Genomic DNA, 15,789 nt, shown 5'->3' on the forward strand with positions numbered 1-15,789 from the left:
TTCTATTTCCAAGATTTTGGATCATCTTTACTATAATTATTCTGAATTCTTTTTTAGGTAGACTACCTATTTCCTCTTCATTTATTAGGTCTGGTGGGTTTTTATCTTGCTGCTTCATCTGCTGTGTGTTTTTCTGTCTTCTCATTTTGCTTATCTTACTGTGTTTGGGGTCTCCTTTTTGCAGCCTGCAGGTTCGTAGTTCCTCCTGTTTTTTATGTCTGTCTCCAGTGGCTAAGGTTGGTTCAGTGGGTTGTGTAGGCTTCCTGGTGGAGGGGACTAGTGCCTGTGTTGTGGTGGATGAGGCTGGATCTTGTCTCTCTAGTGGGCAGGTTCACGTCTGGTGGTGTGTTTTGGGGTGTCTGTGGCCTTATTATGATTTTAGGCAGCCTCTCTGCTAATGGGTGGGGTTGTGTTCCTGTTTTGCTAGTTGTTTGGCACAGGTTGTCCAGCACTGTGGCTTGCTGGTCGTTGAGTGAAGCTGGGTGCTGATGTTAAGATGGAGGTCTCTGGGAGATTTTCGCCGTTTGATATTATGTGGAGCTGGGAGGTCTCTTGTGGACCAGTGTCCTGAAGTTGGCTCTCCCACCTCAGAGGCACAGCACTGAGTCCTGGCTGGAGCACCAAGAGCCTTTCATCCACACGGCTCTTTTGGGAGTCTGAGGTGTTCTGCAAGCATTCAGTAGTTCTGTAGGAGTTGTTCCATGTGTAGATGTATTTCTGGTGTATCTGTGGGGAGGACGGTGATCGCGTCTTACTCTTCTGCCATCTTCCCCTCCGCTATCTCCCGTTTTCCTTTTGAGATATGACAATTCTGTGTCTGTGAGGGTTTCTCTGGTATATTTAAGCGATCTGACATGTAACATCCACAAGGGCAGAGATCAATCATGCAGGTATTAAAATCAATGCAATAATGAGAAATAAAACTCTATGATTATAATTTACTACTTTACAAAATGTATATTTATCTATAAGTTCATTCATATGTTTTCATTGACATGAGATCATGCCAACCCTTGGTATGAAGTTTCACTGTACCTGACACATACTAGTAACTGAAATTTATTAGGAATGCAAATTTTCTGAAAGTAGAGAATTTAACAAAAGTCTGTGAACTTCGGAGTATTCTAGGACACTGAAGAAATTCCTATCAAGGGAAAAGGACAAGAAAGATGACAGTCAGTAGAGTAATCCTGTACAGATTCATCCAGAGAGAGAAAAATACCTCCAAATAATTTTATAAGGTCTTTATAACCTTGATATCAAAACTAAAAAAGTACTTTGTCGGTCACACAAAATACTGGCAAGGTGAATTCAGCAGTATGTGTGTTGTGAACAAGTTGAGTTTTTCCAAAGAAGTCTAGGGAGGCTAAGCATTAGAAAAATCTATATACTCTTCATATTAAAAGATTAAAGGAGATACTTAAAGAGCCTCTGATATTATCTAATACTTATTTTTAATTTGAATTACTTGCACATTAACACCACAGTGTTCACTGCAGCTCTATTTACAATAGCCAGGACGTCAACCAACCTAAATGTCCATTGACAGATGAATGGATAAAGAAGATGTGGCACATATATACAATGGAATATTACTCAGCCATAAAAAGAAACGAAATTGAGTTATTTGTAGTGAGGTGGATGGCCCTAGAGTGTGTCATACAGAGTGAAGTAAGTCAGAAAGAGAAAGACAAATACTGTATGCTAACACATATATATGGAATCTAAAAAAAAAAAAAAAAAAATGGTACTGATGAACCTAGTTGCAGGGCAGGAATAAAGAGGTAGACATAGAAAATGGACTTGAGGACATTGGGTGGAAGGGGGAAGCTGGAGCGAAATGAGAGTAGCATCAACCTGTATACACTTCTGAATGTAAAATAGTTGGCTGGTGGGAAGCAGCAGCTTAGGAGATGGGCTCAGTGTTTTGCGATCACCTAAAGGGATGCAATAAGGAGGATGGGAGGGAGGCTCAAGAGGGAGGGGATATGGAGACGTGTATGCATATGGCTGATTCGCTTTGCTGTGCAACAGAAGCTCACAGTATTGTGAAGCAATTATACTCCAATAAAGATGTATTTAAAAAAAAAGGAATTTCCTTAACCAAATAACTAGTACCTATTAAAACCTCAATACAGAAGGAACCATTCAAAATATTGCGTTAGGACAATTGTTTATTCTAGATATCTACATTTTGAAAGGCCTGTTTATTCTTTATATTTGTCACGAAACACAGAGCAATTGTCATAAATTGTCTGTGCTCAGAATCATAATCTCTATAAAGGGGATGTTGCCTGACCCCTGTCAAACTTAATGAGATGAATTCAATTAAAGGAGAAAGAAACGAATCTATGCCTATGCTCATAGTCTATGTAAAAAACAAAAAGGATTGTTTTTTCATACACTTATGTTGATATCGGTTCTGTGATCTTGCACCTCAATTACTCTTGCTGTCAAAGCAGATAATATTGCTTTAGCCCCTGGTACTCTGAATGCAGTGGGAAAACAGGCAGCCTCAGCATCACATGGGAGCTGATTTAAATATGCAGAATCTCAATCAGACTCCACCCAGACTTACTGAATCAGAGTCTGCATTCTAACAAGGTCCCCGGGCATTTATCTGCACAATGTAACCCATGAGAAATACTGCTCTAGGCTACTGACTTCCTGCCTTCAGAAACACTATGAGGATCATAATCCCCAAGAATAATTTTACTTTTGGCACAGAGTATATGATATTTGCAAATATTTTGTGATTTTTTTGTTTGTTTTATCTGAAGGTATCGGAATTTGTTGGCAACTTTCCCCATCATGGTGATAATAATAGTTAACAATTGTTAAACTACGTAACTGTCCAAGGAACTGTCCTAAGTATTTGAAGTGCATTTATTGCTTTCATTTTTCCACCTCCCCTGTGAGTTGCATTACCCCATCGCACAGAAGAGGAAACACAGACTTTACATACCTTGCTCAAGATGAAAGTTGTTAAGATCCAGAGTTGGTTTTGGAACTAGGCAGTCCAGTTCCTTGGCCTGCAACTGTTAAAGTCTCTTAGGCTATCTCTCTGATACCACAAATATACTCAACTTTTTTTTTTTTTGCACATTACGTGGGCCTCTCACTATTGTGGCCTCTCCCGTTGCAGAGCACGGGCTCTGGACACGCAGGCTCAGCGGCCATGGCTCAAGGGCCCAGCCGCTCCACAGCATGTGGGATCTTCCTGGACTGGGGCACGAACGCGTGTCCCCTGCATCAGCAGGCGGACTCTCAACTATGTGCCACCAGGGAAGCCCTACTCTTAATTTTTGATCTGTTCCTAACGTATATCAGTATATTTAATTTAAGAGGTAGCACAAGATAATTTTTTTAACCGTATGCTAATCACTCTTTTTTTAAGCATCCGCATTCATTTGCTCATTTAGTTTTCACAGCAACTATGTGAATTTCATTGTTTTGTTTTACAAAAAAAAAAACCCAAAACCCTGAGTTCCAGAGGCATATGACTTGCTCAGCATCAGACAAGTTAGATATTAAAAAATAAAAATTCATAAAGTCATGAATCGCTGTGGAGGTAAATTCAGAGTGATGCTTCTGTTCCAGGATTTTCTACTTGAGCAACTCCATGAAACAACATTTCCTAATACTGAGGTGGGGGGGAGAACAACTTCTCAAAAGTAATTTTAAAACCCTTGCCTGTCCAACACCCTGTGTCTATCTCCTTAGCTGCAGAGCCTGCCCTTAGGCGAAAGCTACTTTGAATGCCAACATGTTGGAGATGGTATAGGATAGAGGTGGCAGGTGAGCAGAAAACATCATCAAATTCTCTAACAGTGCTGTCAACTAGAATTATAATGCAAGCCACACCAGTCACTGTACGTTTTCAGATGGCTAGATGGAAAGAAGAAATAAGAAGTGGGTGAAGTTCATTGTAATCATATATTTTATTTAACCTGCCATGTAAAAAAAAATGTTATTTTAAATTGTCAATATTTACTTTTATGAAAGAGATACTTTGCATTTTTTATGCTTTGTCGTTGGAATTGGCATATATTTTTAAGTCACAGCACATCTCCTTCTGACTAGTCACCGTTACAATGCTCAGTGACCACCTGTGGCTCCTGGACACATTGGTGCACTGGACATCATGGTGCCAAAGACTCTGAGTGACAAAAAACCCAAGTGTGTATGTAAATAAGGAAGGGATAAACCAATAAGTATGTCTAACATCAAAGGAGTAATCCATAATGTCATCATTACTAACACACAGTACTATTCTATTTCCCTGCAAGGTTTGTGCAATTTTATTTTTCATATTTTTCTTCTTTTAAAAAATTGGTGTAAAATTATGTTTTTATTCTGATTTTTAAATTTCAGAATTTGAGCATAATTTTATTCCATCAAAACCTGTGTTAAGAAATGATCTTAATAATTAAATATTCCGTATGGATTTCTGACCAATGTTTAATAGAAAATCTCTGACCATCAGCATCTGGTACAAATTTTCTATATATAAACAATGCCTTGGTGAAGTCCTGCTACAAAAAATTTTGTGCTCATACCTGAGTAAATGTACACATTTGTAATGACCTCCATGATAGGATCAAATTGTTTTCCATAGAATAATACCAATGGTACCCATCAGAAGTGTTCCTTTACCACTCTGCCCAACCCTACTGAAATTTAGGAAATATCTTTGCCACTTTAAGAAATGATATACTTTTTACTTCTAGTTTGTTTCTTTAATTACATGTTAGGAGAGTGTGTGTGTGTGTGTGTGTGTGTGTTTAGAGGCCATTAGTATTTCTTCTCATGCATTTCCTGTTTTTCACCTTCGACCAGTTCTTTATATATTGAAGGGATCGATTTTTTTTTCTTCAGATATGAGCAAATATTTCCTAGTTTGGAGAAAGATATTGAGATGATTTATGGTATTTACAATTATGTAGTTACTATCTACCAATATTTGCCAATTGGTCTACCCTTTCACTTTCATATTTACAAAGGATTTTTTCCTCCCCCAAATCAATCTCCATTTTCCCCTGCTGTTTTATTGTTTTTTCTGTATTTAATGTCTTAACCCGTATGGAATTTATTTTTTGTATGTAAGTGAAATGTAACTTTTAAAAAAATTATCAGCTGATTCCAAGTAGCTTAATATTTGTTAACTTCAGAAGCTTTTAGATGCACAGAATTAGGTATTTAGTCAACTTCAAAAATAATTATTTTGTTTTCTTAGGAAGGTTTGAGCTAGGTTTTACATAAAACCTAAATCAGTCCCAAATGATGTGAGAAGTGTGAGGTTTAGAATTAACACAGTATTTCCTGTACCTGGTCAGTGATCCAGCAAGTGGAGAGGCAGGGAGGGAGGGAGGAAGGGAGAGCCTAATGAAAAGCACATGCTGTCAATTTTTATTTCTTGTGCGGAAACGTTTCTTCTCTGGACTGGCGCCATGTCTTTTTTTCTTTTCTTTCTTACCCTGGCATGGCCTCCTTCATCCACAGCCAGCCCTGCTAAAATCATTGTTTGCCTGGAATAAAGAGCCATGGCAGGTGTAAACATGCGATAAGTGCCTCCGTAGCCTCCAGGCCTGATGTATCTAGAACCAGAATTAGTTTTCAGAGTCCCTGATGGGACCCAGATATTCTTCCTCAGAACAGTCGCCTCCTCGTGTCCCCAGGACACAGCTTCTCCTGACATCGCTCTTTCTCTCTCTCTCTCTCACACACACACACATGCATACCTACACTTCAAGCCTTCAAAAATCATTGTTCAGAAATATCAGTAGCATTCTCCTTCTCCTGAGTTTTCCTCCTCTCGCTTCCCTGCTACACAGATTTTTCCCATAAGAAGAGCCACAGCCCACTTCTCAGTTCAACACTGTCTTGAACAAAGTGGATCCCGCAGAAATGTTTTAAATTTCTTGGCATTTGGATTTCTCTTTTTTCTTTTCAAAGTTTTTTTCTTTCTATTTTTATAGTCAGTTGGTATATTTATTTGGAAATCTGGAGGTGAACAGGTTTAATGCCTGCTAGAGAGAGACAGTATCATTGGCATACTAACTGGATTGGTAATGTGTAACTGTTTAGCATTTGCTTGTGCTACATGCATGCATGTAAGAAAAACAGTACAGAATGTGTCCCAAGCACAAATCTGTCATTATGCCTGCAGGTGTTCTTTCAAAAGCATTGAAAGGGCCAATACATTTGAGTAGCATTGCACTTGCTGTCAGCAATCTCTTCAACCTAGGGAAGAATAGAGTCATGTATGGAATATCGTGCTAGCATACATGGAAAGCATAGACTTTCTCTGTCAGTGCCCATGCATTTTGCACATCTTTTCCATAAAGTGATATACCTTCATTTCAAAAGCCAGTTGATGGAGTCCTATCTGATTTTATTAAGACTATAATGATGAAAAAAGCCATTTCTTTCAGTGCCATCCCTGGGGTTATGCTGCACACCTCTCGTAATAATTGTATACGTAATCACAAGCCAGTGGCTGTGTGGGATAACTGGTTCTTCCCCACTGCACTTATGGGGAGTCAATCTGAGAATTACTGAGATCGAAAGAAAGCCACAGTGACTGCAAGACTGAGGCCCATACTGATCTAGTCAGAACCGGATAGATCTGTCAGGTCGGAGCAGAATACATCATGCTCCTGGTGGGAGAGTTCTTTCCGCAGAAAAGGGAAATAATTATTCCCTCCAATGAAACACTTGAGACGAAAGTACACGTACTCAAAAAACAGTCTAATAGAACCCTGAACTTGGAAAAGAAATTTTTTTTTCTTTTCTTTATTATTATTATTGGTAGTTTCTGCTTGAGAAAACATTACTCTGAGGTTCCCTATGTCTTTCTGAGTCTATCTGGGCATTTGTTTTTTTTTCATCAGTGTATTCACATTTAAAACTATGGTTTAAAAGCCTTTAGTTGAAACAGAAAGAGGCAGATCCATTTGGTATATATGAAGTTGGCAGTAATTGCATTGGAAAACCCCAAAACACACAAACCAGAACCAGCTGTAACCAAACATGTATGGAAAGCAGTGCACAGAATTTTCCATGGCCTGTAGCAACGATGTTATACAAACAGTCCCTGAGGTGTCTCAGCAGCGCCATGCACAGTGGAAAGAAATTAGATAATGCTAAAGACTTACCAGATGGATATTCAAACAGTACTTTCGTGTAAAATTCTCTCCCTAAATTGAATATTGAAGAAATAGCTACACTGAACTTATAAAATTAACGCTGTATCAGTTAACAGGACACGTGAAAATAAGCAGTAAGGATAACCCCAAAATAATTGGGCAAAAACTAATTGAAAGTAGATTATGAGAAAATGCACAAAAGAAATATAATTTTCAGTGCCCTTGATTCCAGATTTGAGGTAACAAAATGCCTTTTTAATAAGAAACAGACTTCTTGTTTCAATCATTGTCTTCTTGCAGAGTGTTGCAACTTTCTAGAACACAGTCATGATGCGGTTCTCCAGATCGAAACACCTAAAATATATGTTCCTTGTTGCACTAAATCCCAAACTTTCTGTTTCATTACTAAGTCCCTTTGTAATCAAACTTCACCTTACCTGGAAAAACATATCCCCCTGCTAACATAGAATTTACTTTTATCAGTCTACTCTGTAATTATACAATGTGCACTGTTATCAGTACATACTCCAAGGCATTGTTTCCTTAGAAGTGCCCTCTTTTTTCCTTCAATAAATTCAAATTCTGGATTTCAATATGTTCAAATCCAGGCTTGGAGGCCCAGACTATGCCCAATCTCTTCCATGGCTACTTCAAACCTCCTGTCTGAAGTCTCCCACTGTAGGAATAATACGGGTTTCATTAAGTAGTAGGTGACTATTTATTGGCAAGCAAGTTAGAAGGACTACCATTCATGGGCATTCATACTGGGAAAGAAAATAGGTATTAGATTCAAACAAGTTGAATTGGGAGTGCTGAATCATAAATGCTACATTGAAGGACATGATTTCTTAGACAAGTATAGCAAATAAAAAGGATGACCACATATCCACATTTGCTCTGCGTGGTTACAGTTTACCTGTTGTCCCTCTATGTTATGAACTGTACCCCCTTTAATCTCAAAGTTATTTCCATTTGGATGATAAATAATATAACTGCTTTGTTAATCCCTGTTGAGCGCTTATTACATGACTGGTAATATTCTGAATTCTCTATGCATTAACTTCTTTGAACTGTACAACAGCCTTATAAGATAATTAGTAAAATTATTTTTGCTTTCTAAATTAAACAGAAGCCCAAGGATTGTATTTCAAATGATCACACAACTATGGAGGTAAAAGCAGCTGTATAGGGCAGCAGCTGGAGAATTTAGGCTAGGTTTTGCTGAATTCTAACATAGGGTTTTTGAGAATAGAGGTAAAATTAATGTTAAATATTTATGAAGGGAGTTAGACAGTGCCTAGAGAATTTTCCGCAGAGCTAAGCAGATCTAAATATTGAAATAAATGACACACAATGTTTTCTAAACAAAGGCACTATGATACTCTCACAGGAAGACCACAAATACTTCGGAAGAGGGGGGTTGAAAGCTAGAGGAGGAGTAGATCCGGCATTAATAAAATGGCTTCTGAGCCTATCAACACCATCTTGCTCTGTTCCTCAATATTAGAGAGTGTCTTACAGCTCTCCAGCATCCTGCAGGTACTTGAATGTATTCAGAATAAGGCAGAAATGGAACGTTAAAAATATAATTACTTTGGAATAATTTGTCTTATGAAATAATATCCATACCCTTAATATCCATACCCTTCTGGGCGACTGTCAACCTAAATGAATCTAGTAGGTATTTGTAAGATATTAGCAGTGGTGGTATTCCTCTAGGATGCACTAATTGGCTCCACTGAGTGTACTCATGAGATGTGTGCTCATAGGTGCTCAATAATTTCTTTATGGATGACTTTTGCCACTGAGTACATTTGGGCCTGTAATTTTCCAGGTCACAGTCCTTCCTCTATTTACATCAAACTCTGATAATGAGTACGTTCAAAGTTTACTTATGTGTCACCTTTGCATCTCTCAGAAAGTTATGTTTTCTCTCTAGAATGGTCTGTAATTTGTTGGCTGCCAGCTTTGCTTCATGCCTTAGGAATAAGTTCGACGTCTCTTTTCTTGATGTTGCAAGTCTTATCATCTTACCTCAGTACTCTATGTCTCTCTCTTGTTCTGCAACCTAATAAATCTGTGTTCTACTTCTAGGTTTAAAACAGAAATAGAATTCACAATTTTGGGCAGTAATTTCTTGAAGAAGAAAAAATATGGATTTCCTAACAAGAAGGGCATAAATGCCATTGTCTATATAATAATAAAAGCATTAAACGTGTTTGCAAGAATTCAGTAACACCTATAACAATGTCATCTTAATTAACAATTACTTTCTCTTCTGTGATTCATAGTAGTAGTAAATGAGCGTTTATATATGTCAACTCAAGCATTCAATTTAATGACATGACATTTACTGTTAAGTACCAGTATGCTTATTTTTTTAATACATAATACATAAGCTAACAATAATATGCTTGCTCCTTTATCTCTAGATCAGGAAAACACTTCCTACTTCTTCAGTTCTTCAGCGTGAAGATGTACACACTTCTCTGTACTAACATCATTGCCAAGCCAACGTCCAGTACCTCAACTCTCCTTCGGATGTCATTTCTCATTCAGGGAGTACATACAGAGGAAGTGGGCCCCCCTTCAGCCCCAGAGGTTTGTCCAAATCATTTGTGGGTAATCTGATATCCCTAGCCAACACAGTTTAGCTTGATTATATCAATATAACCATTAGGATTTTTGTTTTATGCTAAGGAAGGAGATACCTTTGAGATAATTTAAGATATCCTAACCGATATACTTGCATTATCCTTACTTTACTAATTACTTACAAATAGAATATTGCAATTTACATATCTGAGATATTTATAGATAGATAGAGATCTGAGATATATAATCTATCCATCCATATGTATCTGAGATATATATATATATATATATATATCTCCATCCCCAAAATGGTAACAAGATTTTCCCTTAAAACCTCCTGCTAAAGGAAATCAAAGCCCATTGTCCTTGCAGAAAGTTTTATACCTCATGGCAGCTACTATGGCTATAAATCTTTTTTCAAAAACACAGTTAACTAATATAGGACTTTCTGTCTTGGGGAACTTTCTCGACCATGGCACAAGAAGATGGGGCCCACACAGAAATCAGGAGTCTAACTAAGGTACCTAAGCTAAGTCTACCTAAGTTAAGCAGGCAGAAATCTGAGGTCAGGACTGTGGAGGGCCATGGAATTTGTGAAGTATGGTAGCAAAGAAAATGGAGAAGTGGGGAGCAGGGCAGTCTCTGTGGAGGTACCCTTTGGGTCTTTGGCTGAGGACTAGATTAGTTTGCAAAGAGAAATCAGAGGCTTCAGGTCTGGAAATTGAGAGTCGCCAGGATTGGGAACATCTTTAATAGCAAATAAATTGATACAAACAGAACACTTAGTAAGCATCTAAAAGGGGTTATGCATGGTGTCATAAGAGGGAGAAGTAGCCAAAATGGGAACACAGGAAAATACCCAAGATGCAAGCTTCATAATTTTTCCCAGGGCTAATCATGAATAAGAGTATGATTAAACCTAGTGCCATTAGAATTTTATTGAAACAAGTAAACCCTTTTCCCCTCAATCCTTAAAATTACTGTACTATGCAATGACAGTGTCTTAAAATGAAAAAAGATCAATCCCACAAATTTTTAAAAAAATCAATTATCCAATGGGAAAGAGATGGATTACCATTGATTGCATCCTGCCTGAGTTAGAGATGATGGATGACTGCAGTCATGGCATTGATCTCTGGGAGCCGGCTTAACACGGGTCTTGCATGGCTTATTATGGGGCCACCCACTCAGAGAACGCATACACACACAACAAATTCCACATCCACATTTTACATTCTATCAAGGTCTTCCAGCTATTCTTTTGTTCATATAACTTTGATGATGTCCCTAAATTCAAGCAATGCTACCCACCTTAAACGTTTTGTTCAGATACAATGACTATAAAGAACAGACAAGTGCAGTAACAGAAGGAGAGGGGGGCCGTATAAATGATCTTGTGGTTCGTTCCTAAGTGAAGATCCTGAGAGCTCATCTTGTAACTCATACAAATCCTTCACATTTTCAAATAACCAGGAAATGGGTGAAATATTAGAGCTTTATTCCAACCTGCAGCATTTCGTAATGATAAATATGTCCAGTTCAGTTTCAATTTATACACTCCATGAAATACTATGTATATAAATTTGGGGGGGGGATCAATAGTGACTTGTTAGTTAAGTGGAATGCATTGTGACTTCAAGACTTTTTATTTAAATTTATTTAAATTGTACATTCTTTCTTGAAAGGCATCTCAACTTCAGCCTCATCTACTGTTCAAGGTGAAGTTCCATGCGCGGAGGGCAAGAATCACATGAACACAGGACTGGTAACAAGAGACATTTCAGATTCTACAATACATGTACTGTTCCTCCAATTGTTTACCAAATGCAGCAGTTAAAGCTCCACTGCCCCCTCCTTGACTCACTGACTTACTGGCTGATGAACAAAACTGCCAACTGCACATTAACAGGGGTGCTTGTTGGAACTGTGTTAACCATTGTGTTGCCATTTAAACAGGAAAAATCCTCATCACTGTAATATGTGTGCTGCTCTTTACACAAAATAAACAGGAAAAAATGTTGATGAGTAAGAAAAGCAAAAGAAGTAGGAAATAAATATATCTTTGTCTCTGTTGTACACTAACCTAAGTCAATTTGACTGCTTAGCCAATATCAATTTTTAAAAATTTTATCTGATGTTTTTGGTAGATGCTGGTAAACTCCAGAGTTAAAAGGAGGGGCAGTGCCTTATTAAAGAAAGGAGCTCTTATTATAAATTTTACCAAATGTAGAAACATTTATTAGTAAACAGGTACAGAAGAGTCATATAAACTGGTCTGTACTTTGGAGAAGACTTTGCCCTTGGTGCATGGGACTTCACCTTGAGGGAATGGCTATTCCTAACAGCTAAGAATAACTAATAACTGACTGGCATAGATTAGCGTTAATTAGCAATATGTTTAATACATATATTTAATATATTCTGATAGTTACATATTTAGTAACGTATATAAAATAACACTCGATTATTTTAACATAAATAACCAGATAGACATAATAGTTCCAAGTTGAAATTTTTCATGCGGGGGCATAGTTTGACAACATAGCCGGGAGTTACCATCTAACTTGTGAGAAGCATACTTCATGTTTTCTCTGTGTGACATATCACTGTTTCCCAAGACTTAACAAAATTAACCCTGAACTACAACATGGGGAAATAGAATGAAGAACACAATTCTAGTGTCAGCCATTATTTGGAACTGGGGCCTGAACCTAGATGAATTAGATATTATTATCATCACTTTATTATTAACATGTGACTTTTTATATCTGAATTGGTCATGCTAGGCCCAATATTATATAGAAAAGTCCAGAAAATTGAGAAAAAACTTGCTGAGTTATCAAATAAGATGACATGCCAGATTTTTGGCAATTAGCGGGCAGGCTAATATCAATAGATCATTAATGTAACTCATTTTTATAGAAAAATAGTTTTGTAAAATGAAACATCCAAGATCTGTGCTATGGGAAGGAGAATGGAGAGTAAACGAACCTTCATTGAATGCCTATGTTTCAGACACAGTACTAGTGTGACCACATATAATCTTTATTATTTAGACTCTCTCTGTGAGGTAGGGTATATTATTCTCATGTTTACGGATGACGATACACTGTGACTTATGCTAGATAGACCTACTTACATGTACCAAGCAATTATACTGTAAAATTAAATTCTAAAACTTTTGACAGGTGGGGTGTGAAACATCTGGATTTCTCCCTTAAAATATAAGTTTTTAGTGACTTTCCATCATGTAAATGCAGTTGTACTCTAACTCTGAAATTGCCAGTTCTGTTCTGGGGGGGGGGGTTCTGCAGTACTTTTCTTTTCTGGGCACTATCTGGTCATTTTGTCCTGTTATTATGTTTGTATCCTTGAAGAATGTAAAGATGGTGTTTTCATGAAAATGAATATTGCCTTTTCTTTGACTCAGGATGGTTGACTATAATGCTGTCATTATACTTATGTTTAAAACTCTCATTCATCTAGGCACTGAGTACTTGCTGGAATCCATAAAAAAAGTATAACACCTACCTTCAAGGAGCTTATCTTTGCCTGGAAATTAAGCCAACTTCTTCCTTAGTGAGGAACAACTCTAAATATTGTAGCATTGAAATTGATGGGTCTCATCTTAGAAGGCTTTCTTTTTTTTTTTTGCACTTTACTCATAAGACCACCTGGAAACCAAGAGAGTTTATACATGTTATATTTTAATTGACACACACCACCAAAAGCTTGTTAATAGTTCAGAAGATTAGTGAGTGTTGATGTTTACCAACAAACAATATCCTTTGTAATGGGTTTATGGAGAGAAATAAAGAGTTGCGGCCTCACTGCTCTGACCTGCTCCTCCCTTTTACAATATTGATACTTGTTCTGTAGTCACTTATAACCCTCTGTTGTGGCTAATTGGAAGTTCTTGGTCTGACTACTAGCTTCTTGCTGTGATAAATATTTAATCACAGAGGGGGAAGGTCCTTTTTTGAGAACATACATTGGTCTGTAACTCTTGAAAACAGAACAAAGGGCACTGTTACCTGGAAGGCACCTTCCTTCACTCCCTGGTCCAGGGTTGAGAAAGGTCCACCTAATTACCTCTGCGGAGAAACAGCAGTCTCCTTCTCACTTACTGTCTGACATTTAGACATTTCTCCCCTCACCTCTTCGCACTGGTGTGAAAAGGAACTGAATACAAAACGAAAGTCCACTTAGCTAGCACGTTTCCTCTCCATCTCAAAGTTACGCCGTGGATATGTGGTATGTCACTCTATACGCCGTGGATATGTGGTATGTCACTCTAACTGTGTCATTTTTCTCTCCAATTAAAAATAATGGATGCTTTTGGCCTGTCAGCCTGCACAATGTTCCTGTAGGGAGAAAATTAGTTGGTATCTCCACAGAGCCATTGTCCACTAATTTGAAGTTCAAGGTCTGACTGCGATCCATCTCCATGTCCCCCCACGTATCAGAATGTCACTAAGAATCCGCACTTCCCATGGGAAGACTCTGACAGGCATGATTACACCTGAACCCATCTTTCCTGGAACAATTTTCATGCAAACTGGGAGTGAGAAAAGATTATCACATCTTTCAATTACTCAACTATATTTCCTGGAAGAAAGTCTTCTGAATTTGTCAGTAGCTGCTTCATCACAGGGATGTTAATATATTTTATTGGCCAATTTTCTGTGACAAATGCATTTGAGAACACACCCAAAAAAAGAAGCTCTTAATATATCAGGTATTAGAAGAGAACAAAGGATATACAGCCACCATTGGTCAAAGGAAGCTGTGTGTGTGTGTTCTCTTTATATTTCGATTCTCCAATACCTAGAAGAATATACAAGTTTTCAGTTTGCCCACCTTGGGACAGTTGGGCTGCCAATTGCTAGTAGAATAAATGCTGACAACCTGAACGTTGGGAACAAATTATTGAAGAGGTGCAAAAACATTTAATTAAATCTTGTAAGCCAGAAATAAATTTTAATAGTTAAAAACATTTCATTCCTCTTCAATTACACCTATTCAGCCTTCAGGGTTTTCTCTTTGAAAGAGAGTGCAGTTGCCAAGAGAGACAACTTTCCTTGAAGGGAATTGTGTTCTGGGTTATAACTGGGAGACTGTATTAGCTACTGTTTGAAAACTACCATTCTATCCCCGTCTCTAAAGACTGCAAAATATACATAAAAGGAATATAAAAGGAAGAAAAAATTATAATCAAAAACATTAAAGGGATAGAACTTAAATTATTTCATGACATATTCATTAACCCCAAACTTAGAAGTATTCTACTAACTAAAATACAGCTAAGAGGGCATTCTGAAGAGGAAGAAGCTGTGTATGCTTAGCTACATTTTCTGAGATTTCTTATTTTCATATTATGCAATATATTCTCATTATAGTTCTTCAGAAATTTGTTTAGGTATCTCCAGGATATAAGCTACAATAATTTCAAATATATAGCATGAGTAAAGACAAATTTGCAATTAGAAAAGTATTATTTTTTCCCTTTAATCATTAGTTTTTTTCTTTTTACATATTCAGCAAATGTATTTAATATGTTTATAAATTCACAGTTAAAATGATACTTCCATCTTACTTTAGTTCATTTTAAGATTGTATCTTAAATATATTTTTTTATTCCTAAGAGTTGCTGAAAATTATTTTAAGGAGTACCTGCCTAGTATTTCACTTTATCTGACAGTAGGTTGATTTCCATTTTTTTTTTCGTAAGTATAGATAATTTGGCAATTAGGACATTTGTACATATGCATTCCATATCTTCTTGAGCAACTTCTGGAACTTCAGATAAATATCCCCATATAAGAACTAACACATCTAAAATCTATCTCTTTCAAATTATTTTCCCATTTAGTTTATTATAGAGTATTGAGCAGAGTTTACTGTGAAAAAGAATAGATACACATATATGTATAACTGAATCACTTTGCTGTACACCTGAAACTAACACAACATTGTTGTACAACTATACTCCAATAAAAGACAAAAATTAAAAAAAAATAAATAAAATCTATCTCTAAGTTACCCG

At 37.1% G+C, this 15,789-nt stretch overlaps 1 long non-coding RNA gene across 1 annotated transcript in view; it reads right to left on the reverse strand.

Moving 5' to 3' along the window:
* The window catches only part of LOC137231634 (uncharacterized), a 208,166-nt gene that overhangs the window by 66,066 nt on the left and 126,311 nt on the right, over positions 1–15,789 (reverse strand). Inside the window, exon 5 of the long non-coding RNA XR_010946699.1 lies at positions 13,275–13,417. This is a non-coding gene — a long non-coding RNA (uncharacterized lncRNA). The remainder of the gene's footprint in view (positions 1–13,274; positions 13,418–15,789) is intronic.

Source organism: Pseudorca crassidens, chromosome 10 (genome assembly GCF_039906515.1).
Source record: "Pseudorca crassidens isolate mPseCra1 chromosome 10, mPseCra1.hap1, whole genome shotgun sequence".
Taxonomy (NCBI): Eukaryota; Metazoa; Chordata; class Mammalia; order Artiodactyla; family Delphinidae; genus Pseudorca; species Pseudorca crassidens.